A 20834-nucleotide genomic window follows, 5' to 3' on the forward strand; every position below is an offset into this window, starting at 1 on the left:
TCGGAAATAAAATGTGAACATTAACTGCTGATTTTACCAAAGTAAAAGAATGATAAGAGAGTACTGATATTGTTTGAATCTGTGTCCCCACCCAAATCTCATGTCAAATTATAATCCCCAAGGCTGGAGGTGGGGCCTCGTTGGAGATGATTTGATCATGTGGGCAGACTTCCTTCTTGGTACTGTCCTCACAATAGTGAGTGAGTCCTCATGAGATCTGGTTGTGTAAAAGTATGCAACACCTCCTCTGCCTCTTGCTCTTGTTCTCACCATGTGAGACAGCTCACTCCCCCTGTGCCTTCCACCCTGATTGTAACTTCTCAGAGGCCTCGCCAGAAGCAGATGCCACCATGCTTCTTGGACAGCCTGTAGAACTGTGAGATAATTAAACCTCTTTTCTTCCAGTCTCAGTTATTTCTTTATAGCAATATGAAAACTGACTAATTCAAGTACTATAAAAAATTATATATCAACAAATTGAATAAAATGGACAAATTTCTACAAATAAAAAACCTACCAAGACTAAATCACAAGAAAGAAAACAATAGCAAATCTGAAGATACCTACAACTAATAAGGAGATTGAGTCAAATAAAAAATCTCACAAGGAAGAAAAGTCATGCAACTGATGCCTTCACTGGCTAATTCTACCCAACATTTTAAAAAGAAGTAATATCAATCCTTTAACTTTTCCAAAAAGATGAAAGAGGTGGGAACCCTTCCAAACTCATTCCATAAGATCAGCATTACTCTGATGCCAAAGCCAGACAAATACACTGCAGAAAACAAAACAAAACAAAACAAAAGAACTCCACCATAACTACAGATCAAAATCTTTATGAACAGTGATATAAATATCCTGAAGAAAATACTAGCAAACTGAAATCAGTAGCCTATTAAAAGCATTATACACCATGACCAAACTGGATTTTTTCTGGGAATGTAAGGATGGTTCAACATGTAAAAATCAGTCAACACAATCATAGGGTCTCCTGCTTTCTTTCTTTTTCCTTACTAAGAAACTCAAAGTGCCTTGACTTTGTGACTCAGCCAGGTGCATGTTTTCCCCTGCAGGCTTGAAACCAAGCTGGTACCTTGAACTTTTGTAGGCGTTGATGAAGCTGTTTAGGTTGTTGCTCAAAAGCTCTGAATGATCAACTGTGTTGCTAAACATGTGGAACCTAGTTCTGGCCCTGAGTCAAATTCCTTAAACCTTCATATAAACTCCTTAAACAGATTAAGGAGTTTTAGGAGTTTAAGTTAGGTATGTCTGTTGCAGACATACCTAGGTAGAATATCTGTTTTTGCTGTCTGATATCAGGACTGCTGCTTCACTTTGTATGTAAGTTCCCCTAATAAATGCTTTGAACTGATCATCCTGGTGTTTAGTGCTTTTTTCTTTAGAATATCAACTGACCCCATCTCAGAACAGTTTGAAGTGGTCCCTTTTTGGAACTTCCCTGCCGGCACTTTTGGAGTGACTTTAGCTGTATGTTCAGATGGACAAAACAGTAATATGCACATTATCAGAATGAAAGGGAACCCCCCTACATGATCATCTCAAGTGATAAAAAACATTTGATAAAATTAAACATCCTTTTATGATAAAAAGACTTAATAAACTAGGAGTAGATAGAAACTATCTCAACATAATAAAATCCATATATGAAAAACTCACAGTGACCAACGAACTCTGTGATGAAAGATTGAATCTTTTTCTCTAAGATTAGGAACAAGGCAAAGATGCCCACTTTCATCACTTCTATTCATAGTACTGAAATTTCTAGCTAGAGCAATTAGGCAGAAAAAGAAATAAAGGTCATCAGAACTGGAAAATAAAAATACAATTATCTCTGTCCACAGATATCTGATCTCTGTACTTTTAACTGTAGAAAATTTTAAAGATTCCACAAAAAACTTCTTAGAACTAATAATTGAATTCATCAACGTAGCAAGATACAAAGTCAACACAGAAAAATTAGTTGCATTTTATGTACATGAACAAGGAACAATCTGAAAAGGAAATTACAAAATGAAAACAATTCCATTTGCAATAACATCAAAAAGAATGAAATATCTATGAATTAAGTATGCAAAAGATGTGTACAATGAAAATCACACAACAGGCCGGGCGCGGTGACTTACGCCTGTAATCCCAGCACTTTAGGACGCTGAGGTGGGTGAATCACGAGGTCAGGAGATCGAGACCATCCTGGCCAACATGGTGAAACTGCGCCTCTACTAAAAATACAAAAAAAAAAAAAGAAAAGGAAAGAAAAGAAAAAATTAGCTGGGTGTGGTGGCGTGTGCCTGTAATCCCAGCTACTCTGGAGGCTGAGGCAGGAGAATCACTTGAACCTGGAAAGCAGAGATTGCAGTGAGCCGAGATCACACCACTGCACTCCAGCCTGGTGACAGAGCAAGACTCCATCTCAAAAAAGAAAAAAAAGGAAAAGAAAACTACAAAACATTGTTGAATTAAATTAATGTAAATATAAATGGATGAAAAGGAAATACATCCCATATTTATGAATTATAAGACAATATTGTTAAATTGTCAATACTACCCAAAGCAATGTAAAGAATTCAATGCAATCCTAATTAAATCCCCAATGTTTTTTTTAAATTCAGGAATAGAAAATCTCATCCTGAAATTCATATGGAATTTCAACAAATACTGAATAGCTAAAACAATCTTGAAAAAGAACAAGCATGGAAGACTCAACTGCCTGATTTCAAAACTTATTACATAGCCATAGCAATAAAAACAATGTAGTACTGGCATAAAGACAAGTATATATGTATATTACATAGCTGTAGTAATAAAAACAATGTGATACTGGCATAAAGACAAGTATATAGGCCAGTGGAATAGAATAAAGAGTCCAGGAATAAACCCTGACATATGTGGTCAAATGAGTTTTGAAAATGTTGCCAAGACTCTTCAATGGAGGAAAGAACAATCTTTTCAACAAATAGTTATGGGAAAACTGGATAGCCAAAGAATGAAGTCGGCCTCTTGCCTAACATACAAAAATTAACTCAAAATGAATCAAAGATCAAAACTATATTATTATTAGAAATAAACATAGGGCAACATCTTCCTGACATTCTATTTGGCAGAGACTTTTTTAGAAATAATGTCCAAAAGACAGGCAACCAAAGAAAACATGGACAAATTAAACTTCATGAAAAAATTTAAAATTTTCATTAAAAGGCAAGATCAACAGAGTGAAAAGAAATCCATATAATGTGAGAAAATATTTGCAAATTGTATATTTGACAAAGGATATCCAGAATATATTGATCATTCCTAAAATTCAAAACAACAAACAACTAGACTAGATTCAAAAAATAAGTAAAATACTTGAACAGATAGTTTTTCAAAGAAGATATACAAATAGTAAGTACATGAAAAGGTACTTCACAATACTAATCATTAGAACACAAATTGAAACTAAATGAAATACCATCCCACCCATTAGGATGGCTACTATTAAAATAATAATAGTAAATGTTGGTGAGGATGTGGAGTTATTAGAATTCTTGTATATCATTGGTGGGAATGCAAAATGGTACAGCCATTATGGAAATAGCATGGCAATTTCTCAAAAAGTTAAAAATAGAATTACCACATGATCCAGCAACTGCACTCTGGATGTATAATTCAAAATAATTGAAAGCAAAGTCTTAAAGAGGTATTTGTACATCCAAGTTCACAAAGCATTATTCACAATGGGTAAAGCCTGGAAAGTACCAAATTATCTATTGAAGCAAAATGTGGCATATACATGCAATGAAATTTTATTCAGTCTTAGAAAGGAATGGAGGGTGGGGCCAACATGATGGACTACGAGTAGTTTATGTGAGCTGCTATTCTGGAGAGGAAACAAGGGCTAGAGAACATAGACTCTGCAGCCGATCATCTGATAAACCACATTAGGATACATCAAGGTAGCAAGGAAACATAGAGGACAGAGAGGATTGAAGCTGGGCACCAGCCTGTCTGGGCTCAGCTCAAAGCCAGGAGAACTGTTCCAAAACAGAGTGAGTGAGTGAGAACCCCCAGGGAGATTCATGCTCTCCACAGGGACTTGTGCAAGACTGGGAATGGGAGAATCACTCTGGCTCTCCCACACAACCTCATGATGCTTCTAGACTGAGGCAAAGATCCACCCAGATGTTTTCTGGGGGTAACTCCCAAGTCCAAGGTGACCTCTACAAGGCTTGGGTCCTGAAGAAGACCTGCACCAGCACCATAGTCTCAACAGAGGCCACAGTTGTGGTGCCTGAAAGCACTAACATTGCTCTACCACCACTTGCTGCCCAGGGCTCAATGCCAGCAGTCCTGCTTCAGGCCAAATATGACTGGCCACCCCTCCTACTCCTGTCACTGGTAGCCAAATGGCAATGTTTGCTCGAGCCTTCAGTGCAGTGGTCCCACTTGTGAGTAAAGTCAACTGGAGAGTGCAGCTTCCTGTTGTCATGGGAAACACCCAGAGAGCAGAGCACTAGACCCTACCTGCCTTTGCCACTGGTAGTCAAGTGTCAATGCCTGCTAGAGCCTCTAGCCCAGTGGCTCCACTGTTGTGTTAGCTCAACATAAGAGCACAGCTTCCTGTTGTCATTGGAGACACCTGTACAGCAGAGCATGAGACCCCATCCACCCCCACCTCTGGTAGGTGGGCAATGCCTGCTAGAGTTTCCAGCCCAGAAGCCTTGCTTCTGTGTGAACTCAGCCGAAGTGTACAGATTCCTGTCATCATGGGAAATGCCCAGATGAAAGAGCATGAGACCCCACCCACTACCCTGCCACTTGTAGTGAGGTGGACAACACCTGCTGGAGTTTCTAGCCCAGCAACCTTGCCTCTGGGTGAGCTCATGTGGAGAACACAGCCTCCTGATGTTCAAAGAAATACCCAGTTAGCAGGGTGCATAACCCTACCCACCACTGCCATTGATAGGCTGGCAACACCTGCTAGAGTTTCCAGTCTAGTGGTTCTGTCTTCCTGAATTTGCCAAGGAGTGCAGCCTCCTGTTGCCATGGAAATACCTGGAAGGCAGGGCTGGCAATCCCCTGCTCCCCACTTCCTGTTGTGAGGAGTTTTCAACCCACTAGAGTTTTCAGCCCAACAGTCCTGCTTCCACCAAAACTCTGTAGGTAGATGAAACTTCTTGTTTCCCCAAGAGACACACAAATAGCAGATTAGAGCTGACCCGGCAAGGACACAGCTTGTCAGCCAACTGCAGCCCCAGCTTGAGGGAGCACTGTGGACACTAATACCTAACAAAAAAAATGAGAACATGGAGACAGTAATCAGAAGGAGCTCTTCCAAAACCCAGGAGCAGACTGGAATCAAGGTCAGACAACCAAATGCACTTTATACCATAATCAAACCCCCAAGGACATTAAAGAATTAAAAAAACCAAAACAATCAGTCTAAAAAATATCACCTACAAAGACTGAGGAAACATCAGTCCACACAAATGAGAAAGAACCAGTGCAAGAACTACGGCAACTCAAAAAACCCAGAAGGCTTTCTTTCCTCCAAACTGTTGTACTAGTTCTCCAACAAGGGTTCTTACCTAGGCTGAGATGACTGAAATGACAGAAATAGAATTCAGAATATAGATGGGAATGAAAATCATCAAGATTCAGGAGAACATTGAATCCCAATCAAAGGAAGCTGAAAATCACAATAAAATGATACAGGAGCTGACAGACAAAATAGCCCGTAGAGAAAAAAACAAAAACAAAAACATAACCAACCTGATATAACTGAAAAACACACTACAAGAATTTCATAATGCAATCACAAGTGTTAATAGCAGAATAGACCAAGCAGAGGAAAGAATATCAGAGCTTGAAGACTGGCTTTCTGAAATAAGACAGACAAGAATAAAAAAAAAAAGAAGAAAAAGAACAAAACAAATCTCCAAGACATATGGGATTACATAAAGAGACCAGATCTCTTACTCATTGGTATCCCTTAAGGAGACAGAGAGAAAGGAAACACTTTGGAAAACATATTTCAGGATCTCGTCCATAAGAGCTTCCCAACCTAGCTAGAGAGGCCAACATTCAAATTCTGGAAACTCAGAGAACTCTCACAAGAGTTCACAAAACTTCACAAAAAGATCATCTGCAAGGCACATAATCATCAGATTCTCCAAGGTCAAAATGGAAAAAAAAAATGTTAAAGGCAGCAAGAGAGAAAGGAAAGATCATCTACAAAGGGAAGCCCATCAGACTGTGAACCCACTAGCAGAAACCCTACACACCACAAGATATTGGGGACCTATATTCAAGATTCTTAAAGAAAAGAGATTCCAACAAATAGTTCTATATGCAGCCAAACTAAGAATCATAAGAAAAGGAGAATAAGATTCTTTTCAGACAAGCAAATGCTGAGGGAATTTGTTACTACCAGACCTGTCTTACACGAGCTCCTGAAAGAAAGCTAAGATATGGTAATGAAAGACTGTTATCAGCCATGACAAAAACATTTAAGTGCACAGACCAGTGACACTATAAAGCAACCACACAAACAAGCCTGCATAATAACCAGCAAACATCATGTTGAAAGGATAAATTTATACATATCAGTACTAACCTTGAATGTAAATGAGCTAAATGCCAAAATTAAAAGGCACAGCATGAGAAGCTGGATAACAAACCAAGAACCAATGATATGCTGTATGCAAGAGACCCATCTCATATGTAGTGACACCCATAGGCTCAAAATAAAGGGATGGAGAGAAATCTTACAAGCCAATGGAAAGTGGAAAAAAGCAATCCTAATTTCAAGCAAAACAGACTTTAAACCAACAAAGATGAAAAAAGACAAAGAAGGGCATAACGTAATGGTAAATGGTTCAATTCAACAATAACACTGAAATATCCTAAATCTATATGCATCCAACATATAGGAGCACTCAGATTCATAAAGCAAATTCTTAGAGGACTACAAAGAGACTTAGGTTCCCACACAATAATAGTGAGAGACTTCAACATCTCACTGACATTATTAGATCACTAGGGCAGAAAATTAGCAGAGGTATAGGACAGGAACTCAACACTTGACCAAATGGACCCAGTAGACATCTACAAAACTACTCAAAGACAACAGAATATGCATCCTTTCATCACCACCTTACATACTCTAAAATCAACCAGCAATCATACATAAGACAACCCTCAGCAAATTCAAAAAAACTGAAATGGTACCAACCACATTCTTGGACCACAGCACAATAACAATAGAAATTAAGGCCAAGAAAAAAATTCTCAAAACCATAAAATTACATAAAAATTAAACAAGCTGCTCCTAAACAACTCTTGCATAAATAATGATATTATACAAAAATCCAGAAATTATTTGAAACTAATGAGAACAAAGACACAACTTAACAGAGCCTCATGGACACAGCTAATACAGTGTTAAGAGGGAAATTTATAACACTAAATAATCACATCAAAAAGTTAGAAAGATCTTAAATTTAACAATCTAACATCACAACAAAAAGAACAAGAGAAGTAAGAGCAAACTAAACCAAAAGCTAGTAGAAGACAAGAAATAACAAAAATCAGAGCTGAACAGAAGGAAATAGAGACACAGAAATAATCACACAAATGATGGAGGCTGAGGCAGGAGAATGGTGTGAACCAGGGAGGTGGAGCTTGCAGTGAGCTGAGATCGTGTGACTGCACTTCAGCCTGGGCAACAGAGCAAGACTCCATCTCAAAACAAACAAACAAAACCACAGACTACTAGCTAGACTGAAAAAGAAGAAAATAAACATAATGAGAAATGACAAAGGGGATATTAACACTGATCCCACAGAAATAGAAATAACCATCAGAGACTACTATCAACACCTCTGTGCACACAAATCAGAAAATCTAGAGGAAATGGATAAATTCCTGGACTCATACACTCTCCCAACACTCAACCAGGAAGAAATGGAATCCCTAAACAGACCAATAACAAGCTGTGAAATTGAATCAGCCTATGAAACTGAATAGCCTACCAACCAAAAAAAGCCCAGGACCTGATGGATTCTCAGCCAAATTCTATCAGTACAAAGAACTGGTACCATTCCTCCAGAAGCTATTACAAAAGATTGAGGAGAGACTCATCCTAAAATAATCCTATGGGGCTAGCATCATCCTGTTACCAAAATCTGGCACAGACACAACAAAAAAAGAAAATTTTAGGCCAATATTCTTGATGAACATATTTGTAAAAATCTTTAACAAAATACTAGCAAACCAAGTCCAGGAGCACATCAAAAAGCTAATCCTTCATAATCAAGTAGGCTTTATCCCTGGGATGCAAGGTTGGCTCAACATATGCAAATTAATAAATGTGATTTATTACATAAACAGAACTAAAGACAAAACCACATGATTATCTCAATATATGCAGGAAAGGCTTTTGATAGAATTCAATATCCCTTCATATTAATAACCTTCAGTAAGCTCGGCATTGAAAAGCATATTTCAAAATAATAAAAGTCGTTTGTGATAAACCCACAGCCAACATCATACTGAATGGGCAAAAGCCAGAAGCATTCCTCTTTAAAACTGGAACAAGACAATGATGCCCACTATCACCACTCCTATTCAACATAATATTGGAAGTCCAGTCCGGAAAAATCAGACAAGAGAAGGAACTTTTTAAAAAGAATCCAAAATAGGAAGACAGGAATTCAAACTATCCCTGTTTGCAGACAACATAATTCTATATCTAGAACACCCCAAAGTCTCAGCCCAAAAGCTCCTTTAGCTGATAAGCGACTTCAGCAAAGTTTCAGGATACATTATCAATGTAAAAAAAACAAAAAACAAAAAACAAACAAACACTAGCATTTCTACACACTAACAGCACCCTAGCTGAGAGCCAAATCAGAAATATAATCCCACTCCCAATCACCATAAAAAGAATAAAATACCTAAGAATACAAATGACTAGGGAGGTAAAAGATACCTATGATGATAATTATAAAACACTGCTCAAAGAAATCACAGATGACACAATCAAGCAGAAGAACATTCCATGCACTTGGATAGGAAGAATCAATAGCATGAAAATGGCCATATTACCTAAAGCAATTTACAGATTCAATGATATTCCTATAAAATTACAGTACTATTTTTCACAGAATTAGAAAAAAGTGTTCTAAAGTTCATATGGAACCAAAAAAGAGCCTGAATAGCCATGGCAGGCAATTCTAAGCAAAAAGAACAAAGCTGGAAGCATCACATTGCCTGGTTTCAAACTGTACTACAAAGCTATAGTAACCAAAAGTGTTTGGTACTGGTAAAAATCCAGACACATAGACCAGTGGAACAGAATGAAGAGCTCACAAATAAAGACACACACCTACAGCCATCTGATAATTGACAAACTGGACAAAAACAAGTAATGGGGAAAAGACTCCTTATTCAATAAATGATGCTGGCATAACTGGCCAGCTACATGCAGGAGACTGAAACTTGACCATTTCCTTATATTGTATGCAAAAAAAAATCAACTCAAGATGGATTAAAGACATAAATGTAAAACTTAAGACTATAAAAACCCTGGAAGACAACCTAGAAAATACCAATTTGGACATAGGAACTGACAAAGCTTACATGATGAAAATGTCAAAAGCAATTGCAAAGAAAGCAAAAATGGACAAATGGGATCTCATTAAACTAAAGAGCTTCTGCACAGCAAAAGAAATTACCAACAGAGTAAATAGGCAGCTGATAAAATAGGATAAAATATATACTAACTATACATCTGACAAAGATCTAATATCAAGAATTTACAAAGAAGTTAAATGTATAAGCAAAAAACAACTCCATTAAAAAGTGGGCAAAGGGCATGAGCAGACACTTTTCAAAAGAAGACATATGCAGCCAACAGGCACATCAAAAAAAGCTTAATCTCACCGATCATTAGAGAAATGCAAATCAAAGCCACAATGAGATACCATCTCACACCCATCAGAATGGCTATTATTAAAAAGCAAAAAAATAACACATACTGCCCAGGTTGTGGAGAAAAGGGAATGCTTATACATTGTTAGTGGGAGCGTAAATTAGTTCAACCATTTTGGAAAGTAGTGTGGCACTTCCTCAAAGGACTAAAAACAAAACTACCATTCGACCCAGCAATTCCACCATTAGGTATATATGCTAGGGAATATAAATCTTTCTACCATAAAGACACATGCAGGTGTGTGTTCATTGCAGCACTGTTCACAATAGCGAAGACATGGAATCAATCTAAACTTCCATCAGTGATACACTGGAAAAAGAAAATGTGGTACATATATACCACGGAGTACTATGCAGGTATTTAATGTGAAAAAGAATGAGATCATGTCCTTTGCAGGAACGTGAATGGAGCTGGAGGACATTATCTTTAGCAAACTAACACAGGAACAGAAAATGAAATATTGCATGTTCTCACTTACAAGTGTGAGCTAATAATGAGAACACATGGAGAGAAGGAAGGGAAAAACAGATACTGGGTCCTTCTTGAGGGTAGAGGGTAGGAGGAAGGAGAGGTTCAGAAAACAAAACAAAATAAAAAAAACAAAAAACTGTTAGGTACTATGCTTAGTACTTTAGTGATGAAATAATCTATACATCAAACTCCCAAGTCATGAGTTTCCCTATATAACAAACCTGAACATGTACCCCTTAACTTCAAATAAAAGTTAAAATATTTTAAAAAGTAACACAATTCTGACATATGCTACAACATAGATAAACCTTGAGGACATTATGGCAGGTAAAAAAACCAGTTGCAAAAGGACAGATACTACAGATACTGTATGATGCATGATTCCACTTATAAGAGGTACTTAGTAGTCAGAATCAGAGTGACAGAATGTAGCATGGAGGTTGCCAGGTGCTGGGGGAAGAGGAGACTGGGGCATTGTCTTTCAGTGGGTATAGAGGTTCAGTTTTATAAGATGAAAAATGTTCTGTGAATGGGGGTGATGTTTGTACATTTTGAATATATTAATACCACTGAACTGTACACTAAAAATGGTTAAGATGGTACATTTGTGTTATGCATATTTTACCATAGTTAAACAGTAGGGAAAAAAGACTTAGGAAAAAGAAAATCCAAAATTGTGACCAGGGAGAACTAAGGCTAAATATAAACATGGTTAATTGAAACTAGGCTTTTTAGATTTCTTTGTACCTTATTTTAAATAATTTTCAATAATTGAAGTGTTTGGTGTTTCTGATATTTCCCAGATTCTATTCTAGGCACTGTAGAAGATACATAAATTAATTATTGTTTGGTTTCTGTCCTGAAGGATCTTATACTTTAGTAAGTTAGTTTTAATATGGTGGTTTTGTGTTGTGTTATTATCGATAAAAGAATAATTGTGGGGCCAGGTGTGGTGTCTCACTTCTGTAACTTCAGCACTCTGGGAGGCTGAGGTGAGGAGACTGCTTGATCTCATGATTTTGAGACCAGCCTGGTCAACATGGTGAAAACCCACCTCTACCAAAAAAACAAAAGATTACCTGGGTGTGGTAGTGTGTACCTGTGATCCTAGCTACTTGGGAGACTAAGGTGGGAGGATCACTTGAGCCTGGGAGTGGGAGGTTGTAGTCAGCCGTGATTGTGCCACTGCACTCCAACCTGGAGGGGGGAAGGAAAGAATAATTGGTGTAACTATCAAAGCGTAAATTAACACTTATTGGAATAATTGTTCATTTAATCAAACGTATACAAAAATAGTCATTTGGGAAACTGTCCAGTAGTCAAGACACTATTGTCATCTTTTGCCATAGCTTATACAAAAACAATTTTGCTCATAGTCTCAGTTCATGTCTTTAAAAGTGTGGTGATCCCTCAAGGATCTAGAATCAGAAATACCATTTGACCCAGCAATTCCATTACTGGGTATATACCCAAAGGATTATAAAGCATTCTACTATAAAGACACATGCACGCGTATGCTTATTGCATCACTATTCACAATAGCAAAGACTTGGAACTAGCCCAAATGTCCATCAGTGATAGACTGGATAAAGAAAATATGGCACATATAGGCCATGAAATACTATGCGGCCATAGAAAAGGATGAGTTCATGTCCTTTGCAGGGACATGGGTGAAGCTGGAAGTCGTCATTCTATCATTCTCAGCAAACTAACACAGGAATAGGAAACCAAACATTGCATGTTCTCACTCATAAGTGGGAGTTGAACAATGAGATTTCATGGACACAGAGAGGGGAACATCACACACTGGGGCCTGTCAGGCGACTGGAGTCTAGGGAAGGGATAGCATTAGGAGAAATACCTAATGTAGATGACGGATTGATGGGTGCAGCAAACCACCATGGCACATGTATACCTATGTAACAAACCTGCATGTTCTGCACATGTATCCCAGAACTTAAAGTATAATAAATAATAATAATAATAATAATAATAATAATAATAATAATAAAAGGAATCCTCTTTAACAAGGCAAAAAATAAGTAAAAATCATCAAGTGAAAGAATTTTCTTTTGGCAAGTTCAGTCTCTGTTATTTTACACCTCTCTCTCCTAGGCCTGCTACATGTACATGGTGTTGTTCCCTTCGTCCTATCCCCGTTTCACTCCTCAAACTTACTCAGATCATTCATTTACATTAAGATATGAGTTATAGGAAAAGTTTATAGCATTGTCTATTCTTAGTAATTTTCATTTTAATAGATTAATGCTTTAAGAAAATGGTGGGATTTCTATATAAATCAATGAATGACAGTGTTAGTTGGAGAGGGCATTAGTATTGTAACCACAACCTAAAACCACATCATGTAAGCATTCCTTCCATGTGTAAGTCAATCTGAACTCCTCATGGCGTGTGTTGTAAATTTACATTGCGTTGATTCTCATTTACTCAAGTCATGGGATTGAGTAGATTTAGCCGTGGGCCCTGGCTTATAAAACAAGGATTCACCTTAAGCCTCTCAGAGTAGAAAAGCTTATAGGATAGTACTGTAGACAATCAAGTAACTTGCAACTAGGCAACCAGAAGCAACTGAAAATGTAGAGAAGACTGGGCAGGTGTTATCTATACAATATTTGGTATTAAGAGATTAGAACGCATTGTTCTCTGTTTGTTAGTAAAACTTTCTTGTAATATTCAGTGCCTCCCACCTATACCTCTTTAAAAAATTTATTAGATCAGGATATTTTCCACCAGGCCCTACTTTTGATTGCCTAGGGCTCATTTCGAGAATTTACTTAGCTGGCTTGGGCTATGTTTATTAGGACTGTAAATTGGGGCTCTTTAAGCACTGTCAATATGAAAGTGAAGCACTGGACTTGATGGCACCATTGGGCATCTGCTACAGCCTCTTGGTGGACAGCACAATTCAGCCCCGGGTGATGATGTTTATCCAGAGGCTGACAACATATCCAGTATCTTGCTCATTGAAAATCCTCTATGTCTCCCCAATTAGGAGAAAAGGAGGTCTAGGCTGGTTTGAGTTCAGCACACTGCTGGGGACCATTTGCCTGGAAGCAAGATGCCCTACTTTTAAGGTCACATGAGCTATATTCTAGAGTTTTACTTGGGGCTGTTTTGTTGGCTTGCAACTTTAAACCAATTCAAACCAGCTTTAGCAAAGGGGAGATAATATTGATGTGTCAAATTTAAGGAGAAGAATTAAGCTAAATATTTGAAACAATGCAAACATTATTCTAATGTCTAATTCTTCCCTTTCATCAAAAATCCCCTTTTTTCTACTTTTTAAGTCAATGGCACCAGCATCTGATAGCTTTCTTATGTTCCATTATACAAAGTGGGGACCCAAGGAGACATTGAGTTATTCAGTGCCAGGTGCAGAATTTCCAGTCAAATACTCAGGCTGTCTCATCCAGGGTCCAGTGTACACCTCTGCAATCACCAGAAGTATATAAGCTCCCAAAGGAATCATATAACGTAGGTGACATATGTAGGAGTGGGTGAAAAGAATTCTCACAGGTGTGTGTGTGAAGGAGATAAAACAATTGGTATCTGCTGTACCTTTTCACATCATTGCATTTTTAAAAATAAAGAAGGGTCAAAACGTAATAGTTGCCTCAGCCAAGAATATGTCATACAAAGGGAATAATGCCCTACATGCGAATTCATTTTCATTTTCCTTACCATGTTTAAAATGTTTCTTTGTCTTAAAAAAAGATGGTCTCATTTCACTAAATAAAATGAATTTAGTTACAAACAATGTAGAGCATATGCAGCAAACAGAGCCACCAAAGAAACCCACAATTTAAACAACAGAAAGATGAATGTGGTACCTATTCTTGTACTTACAAACAACTTGCACACGTAGTTAGTGATAAGCAAAGTTTGCATTTCAGAGAAGAGTGGGCTCCATGGGAGAAACGTAACATTTGTATACACAGAGGAGCATCAAGCTAGTATAGAACTTAGCCCCATAATTGAACATTTACTCTCTATCATTGGCAAAAGGAACACGAAGTTACAAAAACTGACACTGTCTATTCATTATAGCTCATCCTATATAAGTAGGCATAACAAATATGCATGGTTCTCAAAAGAGTGTGGGTTAAACTCTTGCTAAAACTTTATTTTGTAATATTTGTGATGTCACAATTTAAAGAACTCACTGTAGATACTGTCCTATACTGATACCTAAACTAATTGAATCAGACCGACAATAAAATCAACGATTCTGGTGGCATTTGTGCAAATCTAGAAAGAATACTGTCTCTCAGAAATATGATTAAAGGAGCTTCTTTTTATTTGAGAATGCTAAAATCTAGACTAAACTAGACAAATTTCCTGTCGTGGAGGGTGGCTAGAGGAAATTTGCATACAGGGGAGTGAGTTTAGATAAGTTTTAGGTGGAATGTCTCTCTTCCAGGGTACGGCGGTGTGATCTCAGTTATATAATTACAAGTACAATCTGGGACACAGGTAATTATGTGTGTTAGAAGTTTTCTCTTAATTTCTGTATTTTAGTTTTGCCAAAACTGTATAAAGTTTACTTGAGTATGTTGAGATTATGGAAAAATAGCTTGCCTGTGTTTTAATAGGTGTATTTCTTCCGAATGTGGTCATTTGGCAAAATGGTCTAAGATCACATACTGCGTAATCACAACTTCCAAGTTTAACCATTTGTCTAGAGTAGAGCATAAAAGCTAGTTCTGAAAGAAAGGCAGTTGTTTTCCACATAAATCTAGGGGACAAATGTCCAGCTTCCATTCAACATCAACAACATTCAAATAATGCAACTCCACCTACTCTCTTTGGAGGGCCTAAAATACTCTCTCCAAGTTCGCTTAGCTGTTCATCAAGACAAAGCCATCTGTCATTCTAGAGAACACTAAATCAAATGGGAATACTTACATAACAAAAACAACAACAAAGACTAAAGCCATATATATTTCAAGGAGGAACAAATTAGAGGCTTTATTTCTCTCTCTTTTTTAATTTACCCAATCAGGGTAGGCATAGATTAACAAAATTAAACACATTAATTTTTAATTGAAATTCCATTTTATCTTTTTTTTAATCCTTCCACCCTTGTGTCAACTTCTCCCACAATGCCAGTCTATGCTTTGATTATCAGAACAAAGGCTTTTGAGTTAAAGCTTTTAAATGTATTTTGGCCTCCATGACTTCGGATAAAAATCTACTTTAAAAGAATAGTGGCTAAAAATGTGCCAACTCTCAATTACTTTCATTCTGGAGTTGTGAAATTTCTCCGTCTTCAGCTATCCACTTCCCAATGTTACAGGCAGGCTTTTCCTTGCAAGCACATGAATCCAACTGTGGTTCTATTTTGACATCTCCTAGCTACATATTTTCTCTTTCTTCATCCACCTTTTAGGAGAAATGCTTTGGAAGGGTTTTTCTGTCCTGTCCTTCATCTCCTTTCCTTGTCTCTCATCCTCTAAATACTCCCAAAATTACAGAAAGCATCCTCTTTTACCTTACCACCTGTGTCCTTCCAGTGGTATTATTTGAAAATCTGCATGACCTATCAGGTCAACAGAACTCAGAGGGTGTTATTCTCAGATATATTTTACTATCCTTTTGCAAGCAAAGAACATAGAGATCTTTCAATACACATTTGCAGTCTATGATTTTATGGAGAATTTTCCCCACAAGAGCACACACTTTCAATGAGAAATTCCTGTTTTGTCCCATGAAGATTTTATTAAACATTTTACATATTTAACTGACAATGACATCCGTGTAGAGGACTACTTCAAGTTAAAATAATTTAGACCAGTGAGTATGACTGCCTTCAAGATACAAGGATACTACCTAGTGTCGGGGAAACAAAGTAATGCAAGATCATAAAATCATAGTTTATGAATTGAAGTGTTAAATGACTAGATTATAGCTTGCTATACTTTGAACTTTTTGGTCAGAGTGCCAACCAAAAAAAAGAGAACCAAGTCTGTTTGAAAATGAAAACTCTTTTCATCTTGAAACAGATTCCATTCTCTTTTTCTTAGGTTGGCACTCTGGCCGAATTCTGCATTAGAAACAGTGATCTCTATGGAGATACAGCTTATAGTTCATGTGAAAATATGTTTGCTGTTGACATCCTCTTGGCTTAAATTGGTGGCACATTTAATGAAAGTTTAGTGTTATAGAAGTTGCTTAAAATAATCTTGACAACAGAAAAATGATGCCATACATATTATAACAAAAAGATATTTTTTCAAAGATTAATGTATTTCACCTCTTCTCTATGGGGGTAGAAGAATGTGGAATTTTATAATGCTAGTTGTTAAGCCTTCCATAATGGCTAGATCACTCTGCGGATTTAAATTGGATGGACTGGCACGAGTTTGTGGAATGTCTCATCAAATCGAAGGATTGTTTTGGGGAAGAGGAACATCCCTGAAAGGAAAAAATTAGTTCTAGAAGCCTCCAGGGCATTTTGTCTCTTCAGAATAAAGATGATTTTTTGTTTAAATTTAATCTTAGACCTTCCAAATATTCCTCTCCCTACCACAAATGAATAAAATTTTCCTTCTTGGGAGGGATTTTACAAATGTTCTATTTTCTTTTCTTTCTTTCTTTCTTTCTTTTTTTTTTTTTTTTTGAGACGGAGTCTCTCTGTCGCCCAGGCTGGAGTGCAATGACGCGATCTTGGCCCACTGCAAGCTCCACCTCCTGAGTTCAGGCCATTCTCCTGCCTCAGCCTCCCGAGTAGCTGGGACTACAGGTACCCACCACCATGCTCGGCTTTTATTTACTTACTTACTTACTTACTTACTTATTTATATATTTATTTATTTATAGCAGAGACAGGATTTCATCGTGTTAGCCAGAATGGTCTCAATCTCCTGACCTCGTGATCTGCCCGCCTCGGCCTCCCACACAAATGTTCTATTTTAAGAGTATTTCCGAGAAAGAACTATCTTATGATTAGCTAGGTATGTCTAGATACTACTTTCAAGAACATTCTAACATTAATGAGCTCACAATAAATAAACATGAAGACTCTTTTTTCATGACTGTCCCTCAATTATCATTAGAATCTTCAAGTTTTATTGGGGTATTTGAGAGCTATGCAATGATGAAATTTTCTTTCTGCAAAGAAAGAAAAAAATCATATCTTTCATCATGATAAATTACATTCCTTTAATCTTTGTCTCTGGTTTGTCTAAAATGAAATAGACATTTAGGAGGCAATGACTTTTGTGTTCAAATGGAGGTAGCATGATTTCTTGACCAGCTCTGTAGACAGAATTCATGTATTAGAATAGTCTTTAGGGTATCATAAAAATCTGATATCCTGTTATTATATAATTGAGGCCACAAGGTTGTCAATATCATACACATTCATTGCTTCCTAAAATCTGCAACCTGAAACCAAAGTCAAAATTTTAAGTCACAAAGATATCACTGATGGCATGTGGGAAATTTTCAAAGCTGTGCCAGGGGATTTAAGGAGCATTGCTTCCATTAATCTTGCTGAAAGTCTCATGACTAAATCCCTATGCATTGCTTTTAAGATTTGCTCAAAAATGTCTCAGCATACAAAGTATGAACAAGTTATTCATTATGGTTTTTACTTTACAGCATTCTGAAACTGTTTCTAAGTAATTTAGCAGTAACTTTCCTCTTCTATAAAAGATCATAAAATACTTTCTACTTAAATGAAAGATTTGTTTTGATAACATGAGCTTTTATGAAGAGTGAAAACTAGTTTTACACTGAGCTTGACTGAAAAGGAAAATAATATAGTTCAGACAAACTATAACAGGCCTATTGATTTTTTTTACCAGAAAATATACAAGATTAGGATTTTTTTACAGTTTAGAACTGATTATATATATATATATGTATATATAAATATATATTTGTTAATTACATATAAATTATGTATTTGTTGATTATGTATAAAGTATTAATACACATCTTTGCTGGCTAACAATCACCAGGCATTGTTCTGGGTGCTGGGAACGTCAAGATTAATAAGACAGAGAGTAATTCATGGTCTAGTTGGGGCAATAGAAACATAAAATATAGTAGACAAATGTAACAAGGGGAAGGCCTGGGAAACGATAAGGGTTGAGGCACACACAGAGTCATCTATGGTTTTGAGAGAGAGCTAGTTGGTTAGTCTAGGAAATGAAGCTAAACAATTATAAAATCAGATTATTTAGAGGGCTTTTTTTCTGAATGATTCCATTTATATAAATAATCCACAATAGACAAATCCACAGAGACAGAAAACATGATTGCCAGGAGCTGAAGGGAGGGTGGAAGGGGGAGTGACTGTTTTGCTTGATGGGTAAAAGGTTTTCTTCTAGGGTGATGAAAACATTTTGGAACTAGGTAAAGGTGACAGATGCATAACATGTAATGTACTAAATTCTACTGAATTATACACTTAAAATGGTTCATTTTGTATTATGTGAATTTCACCTCAATAAAAAATTCAGAACAAATGAACAACAACAAAACAAAACACCTGAATCTGTGGCTGCTACCCTCTTTTGAGCTAGTTTCTCTTATGAATGTTTGTGGAATAAGGAACCCAAGCCTGGGCTGTGAACTCCTTAGAGTGGAAAATGGGCTTCCAATAACCTGTAGACACTCAATAGTTATATATTGTGGAGCTATCACATATGGTTTCCCTCATTGCTGTCTTCACTGTGAGCTCATGGAAAGCAGGGACCATGTCTTGTTCACCCTTGAATTCCAAGTGCCTAAGCACCATTTCCAGCACATAGGAGACAATAGATGTCTGTTGAATGAATTAATTAATATGTTTGTGACATCTCTTTACTCATCTCTATGAGCCCCCAATAATGCTAGTAATAGTTCTACCAGAGCTGGTGCTCAGGACAGATCTATGGATGTGTTGAGTGAGTGGGGATGAAATTGTTTTAGTGTTTGTTTTTTTTAAGGTTATTTATTTCAAATGAACCTTAAAGTAAGCTTAAGTTCCATAAAGATTCATATTTTTTTATATACTTTAAGTTCTAGGGTACATGTGCATGATGTGCAGGTTTATTATATATGTATACATGTGCCATGTTGGTGTGCTGCAACCATTAACTCGTCAATTACATTAGGTATCTCTCCTAATGCTATCCCTCCCCACTCCCCCTAGCCATGAGAGGCTCTGGTGTGTGGTGTTCCCCACCCTCGGTCCAAGCGTTCTCATTGTTCAGTTCCTACCTATAAGTGAGAACATGCAGTATTTAGTTTTCTGTCATTGTGATAGTTTGCTCAGAATGATGGTTTCCAGCTTCATCCATGTCCCTATAAAAGACATGAACTCATCCTTTTTTATGACTGCATATTATTCCATGGTGTATATGTGCCACATATTCTTTTTTTTTTTTTTTTTTGAGACGGAGTCTTGTTCTGTGGCCCGGGCTGGAGTGCAGTGGCCGGATCTCAGCTCACTGCAAGCTCCGCCTCCCAGGTTTACGACCTCCTGCCTCAGCCTCCTGTGTAGCTAGGACTACAGGCACCCGCCACCTCACCCGGCTAGTTTTTTGTATTTTTAGTAGAGACGGGGTTTCACCGTGTTAGCCAGGATGGTCTCGATCTTCTGACCTCGTATGTGCCACATATTCTTAATCCAGTCTATCATTGATGGACATTTGGGTTGATTCCAAGTCTTTCCTATTGTGAATAGTGCCACAATAAACATAAATGTGCATGTGTCTTTACAGCAGCATGATTTATAATCCTTTGGGTATATACCCAATAATGGGATGGCTGGGTCAAATGATATTTCTAGTTCTAGATTCTTGAGGAATCGCCACACTGTTCCACAATGGTTGAACTACTTTACAGTCCCACAAACAGTGTAAAAAGTGTTCCTATTTCTCCACATCCTCTCCAGCACCTGTTGTTTCCTGACTTTTTAATGATCGCCATTCTAACTGGTGTGAGATGGTATCTCATTGTGGTTTTGATTTGCATTTCTCTGATGGTCAGTGATGATGAGTGTTTTTTCATGTGTCTGTTGGCTGCATAAATGTCTTCTTTGAGAAGTGTCTGTTCATATCCTTTGCCCACTTTTTGATGGGGATGTTTGTTTTTTCTTGTAAATTTGTTTAAGTTCTTTGTAGATTCTGGATATTAGCCCTTTGTCAGATGAGTAGATTGCAAAAATTTTCTCCCATTCTGTAGGTTGCCTGTTCACTCTGATGGTAGTTTCTTTTGCTGTGCAGAAGCTCTTTAGTTTAATTAGATCCCATTTGTCAATTTTGGCTTTTGCTGCCGTTGCTTTTGGTGTTTTAGACATGAAGTCCTTGCCCATGCTTTGACGGCTCTGTTCTGTTCCGTTGGTCCACATCTCTGTTTT

This window comes from Rhinopithecus bieti, unplaced genomic scaffold (genome assembly GCF_001698545.2).
Source record: "Rhinopithecus bieti isolate Rb0 unplaced genomic scaffold, ASM169854v2 scaffold_35900, whole genome shotgun sequence".
Lineage (NCBI taxonomy): Eukaryota > Metazoa > Chordata > Mammalia > Primates > Cercopithecidae > Rhinopithecus > Rhinopithecus bieti.